Below are 9,745 nucleotides of genomic sequence, written 5' to 3'. Positions count from 1 at the left end.
TCATTTTCTTTTAAACTTATGCAAATGTCAATTGTGTATTACAGCTGGCTAAAGGCAAAAGAAATCTATCAGAAAGGTAAAGAAAGAAATGAAAGTGACATAAAGAGATGCAGACAGGATAAACAGGCTGAAGTAAAAATCTGGGAAAAGCAAAAGACCTACCTCTGATCAATAGACTAAGAAACCATTTAGATGTCTCCATTCCTATTCGTTGCTATTCTCAAGATTTTCAAAATTTTCCCCTCCAGGTCCAAAATCCTTACAAATTCTATTGTCCCTATCCCTATTCAGATAAATCACTATGTCTGCTTTATAGAGTTTTGCCATATTGGTTTTGGTTTTTCTTAGTTTTGAGGCTCCCAGGAATAGTAAGGGGTAAGGGCTTGGATGGGTGGGGGCGGTGTTGAAAACTGTCCTTACTCTTCCCATTGATAATCCATGGCTCAGTGTAGTTAAATCCCAGAGCGTTTTCTCCATTTGAAATATACAAATAAACCTTCATTAGTTTTTGTCACCTGTGAGTATTGTGAAGAAAATATACCTATTCTTTGTTATACATGTTAGTACCTAGTAGAATTCTTGGCACATAATATGTTAATCGAACTGTTTAATTGTTCTTCAAATTTATATGGGACTCATTTCCAACTAACAACTCATCAGGTATTGGTTATTTGGAACTTCCCCATTTGACTTAACTGGATTTCATATTTCTTTCAAAGACTCTTTTTTTACACAGAAACATTTTGTTTACTCTTCTAGTAAGCCACTCTGTATTAGTGATATAAATTAGATATAGTGATATAAATAGGTGTAAATACATTTATAATTTTTAGTCATTGTTTTCTTTCCTAAAACTGAGTAACTATGAAATAGATTGCTTGGATTATCTTATTCCTACAGTGAGGTTTTGAATAATTTTACATTTCTCTTTGCCTCACACAGAAATATTAGTCTCTTTTTTAAAAATTGAAATATAATTGACATATAGTATTGCTTTAGTTTCAGGTGTACAATATAATGATTTGATATTTGTCTACATTATGAAATGATCACCACAATAAATCTAGTTCACATCCACCACCATACAGTTATAATTTTTTCTTGTGATGAGAACTTTTAGGATCTACTCTCTTCACACCTTCCAAATACACAATATAGTTGCTTTGCTGTACATCTCCATGACTTAATTATTTTATAAATGGAAGTTTGTACCTTTTGACCACCTTCACTCATTTCTCCCTATCTTCCTTACTGCCTCTGGCAACCTCCTAGAGTCTCTTTTCATGTAGTAACACCCACTGATAGATTTTAAGTTCTTTCCCACATTGGTTATTAAATCAAGTTTGGGTTTTATAACAATAGGCATAAAAAGACTGTCAGGTGATTTTTAATTTGGAAACCAAAGTTGTCATTTAAATGAGAGATTTCCCTCATCTTCTGTAATAGTGCCTTGGGCTCTAGGAATTCAGCACTGTCAATGTAGGACTAGGACAAGATACAAAAAAATGAGACAATAGTTGGCACTTAACCTGAGTAGGAGTGATTAGGATCTCTGAAGTAGCATAATTCCAAGTTTAAACTTGGATCATGGCATAGTACAATATTTCAAATGTCCCTGTAGGAATAAGTAGTGTGCAATAATTATTTTATTTTATAGACTTATGAAAGAACAGTTTGTAGCCTGGAAGTACTATTGCCCAACCCAACCACAGTTAATCTTATTTCAGGAATTCACAACATAGTCTAAGAAAAAACACCTTCCAAATTTCCTAGATATTGACATATTACTGAGTTAAAATGCAGTCTTGATCCTCAGTTTTAGTAAATGAACCAGACATCGAATTTCAGACTCATACACAGGGGTCATAGTGAGTGGATACTGAGAATATTTCTTAAGCAAACCAAGACCTGTTTTTACCACTGTACTGATATTTGAGATAAACACCATGAAAACTATAAAAGATTGCAAAGGTAAAAGGTTATCATTCTGCTCAGAAAAATTTATCTCCTTGTTCCCAAGCTTCTATTTTACTACCATGCCCCATTAGTCATTGCTGTAATTTTGGATTAGGACCTGTGCTCCACAGAGGAAAATGCTCATAAGTAGAAGACAAGGAATTTAAGTGGGCTCAAATAATTAGTACTTTTATGTTCTTGGGTAAATCCTTATAGCCTCAAGTGAAAATGGGCAAATCATATTTACCATGTGAACCTTACATAGATGTGGAGTGGATCAAGTGTTATGGGGTATGCTCTTTAAAAACTCTAAAGTGTTATATAAATGGAAGCTATTATCATCATTATTATTGTTAAGGTGACCTGTGCCTCACCTTTCTACCCTTCCACTTCACCCTTTGTTCTCCCAAGCCTGTTTGAAATAAGGTGGGGCATCTTTGAGTAAAGGACCACTCCCTTTCTTCTCAGGGGCCCTAAGACTCTAGAACCACCCCCATGAGGCTCTGATTATACTGTGTAAATTTTATCAAACACAGACAGAAAGAACACCCAACAATTAAGATAGCTTATCAGATATATAGAAATGCCATTTATATTTAACTGAAGTAATATAGTCATCCTCTGGCAGGTATTTTGCCACTGAAATGTGAGGATGAGTAATAGGAGACTGGAGACAAGAGAACTATTTTCCAAATAAATGTGACTTCAATGCAGTGGCTGGACTGCCTTGTCAGAGCAGAATGTTTACACTTTTCTTTTTTTCTTTTCTTTCTTTCTTTCTTTCTTTCTTTCTTTCTTTCTTTCTTTCTTTCTTTCTCTCTTTCTTTCTTTTTTTTTTTTTTACACTTTTCAAACCATCCCATTTTGTTCAGCAGGGTCAGCACTGGCCTTCATTCAAGTCTGATAGCAATAGCTAACATCAAGTGAGCACTTGCTCTCTTTTCATTCTCCTATCTCTGTAGGGGTTATCTGCATTTTCCAGATTAATAAACTCAGGCTCTAATAAATGAGGTGAGGTTACGTGACTAATGAGTGAAAAGGCATTTTGTCTGAAAACAAACAGGGCTCTTTTCCAACCCACACATGCAACCAACCTCTCTTCAGAGAGCTGGTGAGGCTGCTGTGACTAAAGCAACCTTTAAAAAAAAATAATAATGTGAGAAAAATATTGTTTATTTTCTGTTGAAGATTATGTGATACATATAGGATTGGCTAGACGAGGTGGAATATCATGTAAAAATGCATAAAATAGTGTAACACTGTTGTCCTCAAACATCTTCTTAAGAGCCTGATCCATAATAGTGCATGATGCATGCATTAAGATGCAACCTAATAAATCAGCTACTATCAGCTTCTTTCTTCCTCATGAGACAACATCAACCCAGAGAACTTCTTAATATGTGGCAGATCCCATACAGACCAGATTAGACAGATGAGTGGGATATTGAGAAAACCACCTGGGCAATTAAGAGAAAGTGGGAGACTGTCCTCTTAATTATCTAGATAATGTCTTAATTCTCTTCCAAGTGATTCTGACAAATTGTAGGAGGACAAGACTAGAACCCAATCTTTTCACTCCTTATTCCATATGCCCTTCACTTAAATTTCATTGTCTCTGCAGAAAGCAGAGCAATGTCAGTTCAATGAATAAACCAGAATTTATTGCCCACATTGGGCCAAACACAGTGTTGTAAGTAGAAGAAACGCAGAGAACATGGGCATAGAAATAAGACATTAAAAAAAAAAAAAAAGCACAATGGTGATGGCAGATGGGTTAATAGATGCTATCTTCTGATTATTTCTATTTTCTTGGTGAAATAGTTTTAAGGCCATCAGCTGAGGGTGAAGATGAAAGAGGAGGTATTGAAGACTTGAGAAGAGAAGGTATGAAATAATCCTCTATTTCTCACAGTAGGAGAAAGAGAATAACTAAGGAAGTATGATGGCTAAGAAGCACTGAGGCCAACTTGAAGTTAGTGCTACTGCAATTTAAAATGAGACTCATCAGCAAAATTGCATATTTTTTCCCCAGCTGTATTTGTATAAACACAACGTAGGTGAAATTTGTTTTTAACCAGGGTTGGAGTTTTACTATTATGACATAGAGAGAAAAGACTACAAGACTGAAGGTGTATGCCAGAAATGAGTATAATTAGGGACCATGGGTTTTATGCCAAGTAAGAGAGCAATGCCAACATGAGGGTGATGGGAGACAGTGAAAAGATAGTAGGATGGGTGGTTTGTAAGTCCCAGTGTGGTTGAAGTCAGGGTACTAAGGCAGTGAGCTGAAAAAGAGTGGTGGTAGTTGCAGAGTTGGATGATTAAAATTTAGATTATGGAGAAATTGATGCTATTGGTAATGACAAGACATAAAGCATAGTATGAAACTGGGCAGCTGAGGTAGGGAGAAGGACAAAGTGGCATAGATAGCCAGAACATGAAATAGAGCATGACCAATTTTGTCATAAATAGTGAAATAGGTAGAGGAAACTTCAAGGTTGCTTCTAACTGGAATGGGATTGCTGTGAAAGGAACTGGCCCTTAAAAGAGGGAGAAGGCATTCGAGTAGCACACTGAAAGGTTTTCAGAAATGGAAATGCCAGCAGGTGCAAAAAGAGGAGGTTAGAAACACAGAGGAAAAGAGAATATTTGAGGCAGAAGGGGTGTTGTAAATAAAACAGAAATGGGTGAATGTAAGGAACAGAATAGCACATGTGAAGGGAAGTAAGAACTCAAAAGTAAGTTATACACACTAAATGAAAGACACTACCTATACTTAAAGTTGTCCAGTGGGTTCCTATAACCCTTAGAATTATCAACACTTTATCATCACCTTCAGAGGCCCCATGATTTGATCCTTGCTTGTCTCTCTGGCTGAACCTTTTCTACTCTTTCTTGGACCCACCATGATCCAGCACCCTGGCCTGATTTCTTTCAGGAACTCAGCAAGCTTACCCTTGTTCCAGCTCTAGGAACTTGCTGCCACCTGGTTGCTCTTTACCCAGTTCTTCTAGAAGCTTCACAATTCATTTCTCAGTTCAACTTCACAATTCACCTCTCAGCTGCAATGGCATCTCTTCAGGGACAACTCCCTGCTACTCAGTTAAGCATCCTCTCCCCTCAGCCTCCAGTCACTCTCTACTCATTAATATGCTTTGTTTTCATGAGTTGAAACTTATTCTTAGGCTTGTTCTATTTTTGGTCTCCTTCCACTAGCTTGTGAGCTCCATAAAAGGAGGGAACTTGCCAGTCTTGTTTGCCACAGTTTTTCCAGCAGTAGAATCAGTTCTTAGCACATAATGAGATCTCTCTAAATATTTCCTCAATGAATGATTGGATGAATGAATGAATACTAACCCAAAGAGTTTATGGTCTGCGTAATGAGAAATATCTAAGGGTTTTTGAATGAGAGAATCACACTATTAGAACTGGAAGATAATTCTGGCAGCAACATTGTAGAATGTATTTGAGGGGAAATTATCTAGTGATAAAGACTTCTATTAATGGCTACTGTGATTGCCCAGATGAAATACATTGAATGCCTGAAGTAGGATGGTGTTAAGGACATGAAAAGAAGGGGCCAAATGGAAAAGACAATTCAGAAGCACACTGACTTTGTGAAGCAGTTGTGCAGAGGGAGATGTCTTATGATTTTGAGGTTCAGAGAGTGGGTAATCTAGAAAATTGTGGATAATCTTATTAACACATATATTTGCTTTTTAAAAATGTGATTTTAAAAAGTAACGGAAAATAAAGAAAAAGTGCAGTAGGAAATGAACAGATTAAGGTAGAAAGAGGGTGATACGATAATAACAAAGCAGAAGAAATGAGTAGAAGGAAGAAAAGAGAAACAAAAGCCACTATGGAAAGGCAAAGAGAAAAAAAGAAAGATTAATGAAGATGTGGAGACATTATAACACTTTTACATTGTTGTTAGGAATATCAAATAGTGTAGACACTTTGGAAAAGTTTAGCAGTTCCTCTAAATGTTAAGCATAGAGTTATCATATGACCCAGAAGTTCCATTCTTAGCTCTACATGAAAAAGAAATGAAAACACATGTCCATACAAAAATTTGAACATGAATGCTCAGCACAGCATTATACATAATAGCCAAAAAATAGGAACAATCCAAATGTCCATCAGCTGATGAATGTACAAATAAAATATAGCATATTCATAAAATGGAATATTATTTGGCAATAAAAACAAATGAAATTTTACCTCCCACTATGGAAAACAGTATGGAGGTGATACATGCTATCACATTGATAAATTTTGAAAATATTATGCTAAGTGAAAGAAGACAAATACAAAAGACCATATATTATATGATTCTGTTTATGTGAAATGTCCAGAATAAACAAATCTGTAGAGACAGTAAGTAGATTAGTGGTTGCCTAAAGCCAGGGATTAGGAAAAAATAGAGAGGGACTATTAATGGGTACAGAGTTTTTGTTTGGAGTGATAAAGGTTTTGAAAATTGATTGTGGTGATATTGTACAACTTTGGGAATATACTAAAAACCGTTGAATTGTGCACTTTAAATGAGTGAACTGTATGGTATATGGATTATATCTCAATAAAGCTGCTACATATACAAAGGAAGGAAGGAAGAAAGGCAGGAAGAAAGACACCAAAAGGTTATGGAAGGTCAAAGTATGTTTTGATTAAATGTAAAAACTCCTGACAGTTATTGTTCACTGAACCTGTCAAAGTTGTCTATCTATCATTACCCTTCCCTTTTGGGGGAGGTCATGTGACTTCTCCAGCAGTATCACACCTTTCTTTCAATAGTTCTTTCTGACTCAAGAAAGACTTTACTTCATTTTAAATTTTACTTTATTTTGTTTATTTATTTTTATTTAAATTCAAGTTAATTAACATATAGTATAGTATTGGTTTCAAGGGTAGAATTCAGTGATTCATCACTTACATGTAACACCCGGTTCTCATCCCAACAAGTGCCCTCCTTAACACCCCCCTTCCAGCAACCCTCCGTTTGTTCTCTATATTTAAGAGTCTCTTATGGTTTGCTTCCCTCTCTGTTTTCTTCTTATTTCATTTTTCCTTCCCTTCCCCTAGGTTCATCTGTTTTGTTCTTAAATTCCACCTATGAGTGAAATCATATATTTCCCACTGGTCGATATAGTGACAATAGAACTTGTTCATTAGAAAGGGTTTGTAGCTAATACATCTGTGCGTGCTTCAATGTTCAAAACAAGCCCTGCTTTCTTGTGGAGGTCAAAATTTGTTGTTAAACAGCAGTAGGGAAAGAGATAATTAAGGATAAATGATGCTTAATTAAAAATATTAGTAAGAGTGGGAAAATATACCAATAAAACTGAGGCAGTATTGGCCAAAGTGGGTACAGTATTGCTCTGGTCAATCACCTTATCTTCAATAGCCCAGGTCAATGGCCTACTCATTCTTTTTAGTCCTCATCAGGTTTTAATTATCTCAATAGTCTAAATTTCCTTCTAGGAATAGCTTCTCATGGAACTTCACCATGTAAATTTGCATTAATGAGCAGAACTTTGAAGAGTAGCACTCTCTGACCTTGATTATCCCCTTTTGAACTCTTATCAACTAAAATACCAGTTATTTTAATTATGACATCAGTCAAACTTTATTTGCATTATTTGCATAATGTGGAGTTATAGAAATAAGACACACAGCTTGTCAGAACATGAAACATAAAAGGAAGCACAAATCTTTTCATTTAATCTTTTGTACAACTTTTAGTTAGTATTTCTACTCACATCACAGATTTTTATGTAAGTCTCATCATATCTGGTGGTACAATTAAAATCATCATCATCATCATCACTGCTAAGCCACTGTTATTATGAATAACACCATCACCTCCTGATATTTGCATAACAACAACTTTCTTCCAGAGTTATTCCACATTCCCTGGGCAATGGATTAACACCCCAGCCAGATGATTCACCCATCTTGTCTTAAATTTTCTCATACCCATTATTGTAATTCTCTCCCTACTGATGCTCCAAAATGTGACAATCTGATAATGCATGCTTCTGAAACCTGGGATTTCTCTTGAAGGCTCTGGTAGCCCCCCTTCTCAGAAAGAAATCCCTTTATCTCTCATTTTTGAATCACTGAGGGATGATATTTCAGTTAAATAAAGCAATTAAAAAGCTCCAGGAAAAATCACAGATGCTAAGAGAGCTATCTAAAGGGAAGGACTTGAATATATACCTTGGTAAAAAATTGTGACATTGAATGACTGACACTGATAAGAGCAAGAGTCCATTCCTTTCTGCTGAGTTTTGGTTCAGGAAATACCTCCCCATGAGAGTCTGGATAATGAACCACTCTGAATGTAACCAAAGGTAGGGGAGGGATCAAAAATGCTTTGACTCTTTATGAAAGGTTTTCTAGATTGACCTTTTGAATGAGTAGCTTTTGTCACTGCTCATCTTTGTTTGGCATAAATACCTCAAAGGTGAGGTCACTTATATTTTTTTGTTTGTTTGTTTGAATGTCAAAGGCTTCTCTAAGGCTGGATTTTCCTACACTACTGTGAATCTGTTTAGTCATCTGGCTGGGATAAGCCTGATCAAAATCAAATTATTTGAATTGGAAGGATTAGGGGGAGGGAGAAGCTAGAAAGGAAAGAGAAGAAGAGAATTGTCCTTTAGAGATTTTTAAGTGCAAAATTATTAATTGTATCTTGATCCCAGGTAAATGTTTAGGCTCATTTTTCCTCCTACCATATTTGAAGAAATTCATCTCTAGCAAAACTCTCTGGTAAAAATAGTTTTTGTGTTACAAATAGTTTAGGGCCGCCTCCTCTTTTGTGACACATTATTTTATTTAGTAGACAAATATTTATCAAGTACCTATGAGGTGCAAACTCCAGTAATCTGGAACTGCCACTGATATCAGCCATTGAAATTCATCAATGTGTAAGTTAAAGTTAGATTAGTACTGAAAAAATCAGTAAGAAAAAATTATTTTATTTTTTTTAAAAAACTTCTAGGAATAAATATTTAGGACATGTCTACATAATTAAGAAAATGTACTCAAACAATTTTCAATTGTGACCCATACATAAGACTGTAATTCAGTCACAATGATGTTCTGGTGTTAGAAGTTCAACAGGCAACCACACCCTTTTGTTGATGAGAGTTCTTTTGTGAAATAAACTTCTCTATGAATGGTTTTCCATATCTGACTCAGAGGAGAAGACAGTGAGAAGATGGGCCCAGCATTTTCAAGCTTTAAAAAATTGTCATTATTTTTCAAGCATTATTCCCTCCAAAGAGAAATCATTAGTCCTTCTCAGAAATTCTCTTAGAAATACTCTACAACTCTAGTAGCAATTTATGTACACTGTGTTCCTTCCCTATAAGACAATAAGTTCCTTGAGAGGAAGATCTATTAATGATTCTTCATTAGATTCCCTTTTTGTACATAAAAACGCTCAATAAATGTTTACTCAGTTAACTAATGAACACATGCATTAATTAGGTTTACCTCTATTCTCATTCATAAATTCTACTTTCTCACGTATGTCCTTGAAAAATCCCTGTCCTTGTCTCATGTCTCCTTGTCTTTGTTTATGCTGTTCCTTCTTCCTGTTGTACCCATCATTCTTGCTGATTCCTCCTCAGCCTCCAAAACCCAGTTCAAAGGATAAGTTCTCTAAGCAAAACCATTCATACCCACTCTTCTCTCATAACTTATTGGACATAATTACATCATGACATTTATCACTTGTATTTTACTAGTTACTTAGTGTGTCACTAGATTACATGTTCTT

This window comes from Mirounga angustirostris, unplaced genomic scaffold, assembly GCF_029215605.1.
Source record: "Mirounga angustirostris isolate CCGP_5_RB_7025 unplaced genomic scaffold, mMirAng1.0.hap1 SCAF_2, whole genome shotgun sequence".
Taxonomy (NCBI): domain Eukaryota; kingdom Metazoa; phylum Chordata; class Mammalia; order Carnivora; family Phocidae; genus Mirounga; species Mirounga angustirostris.
This window is presented reverse-complemented; position numbering follows the sequence as displayed.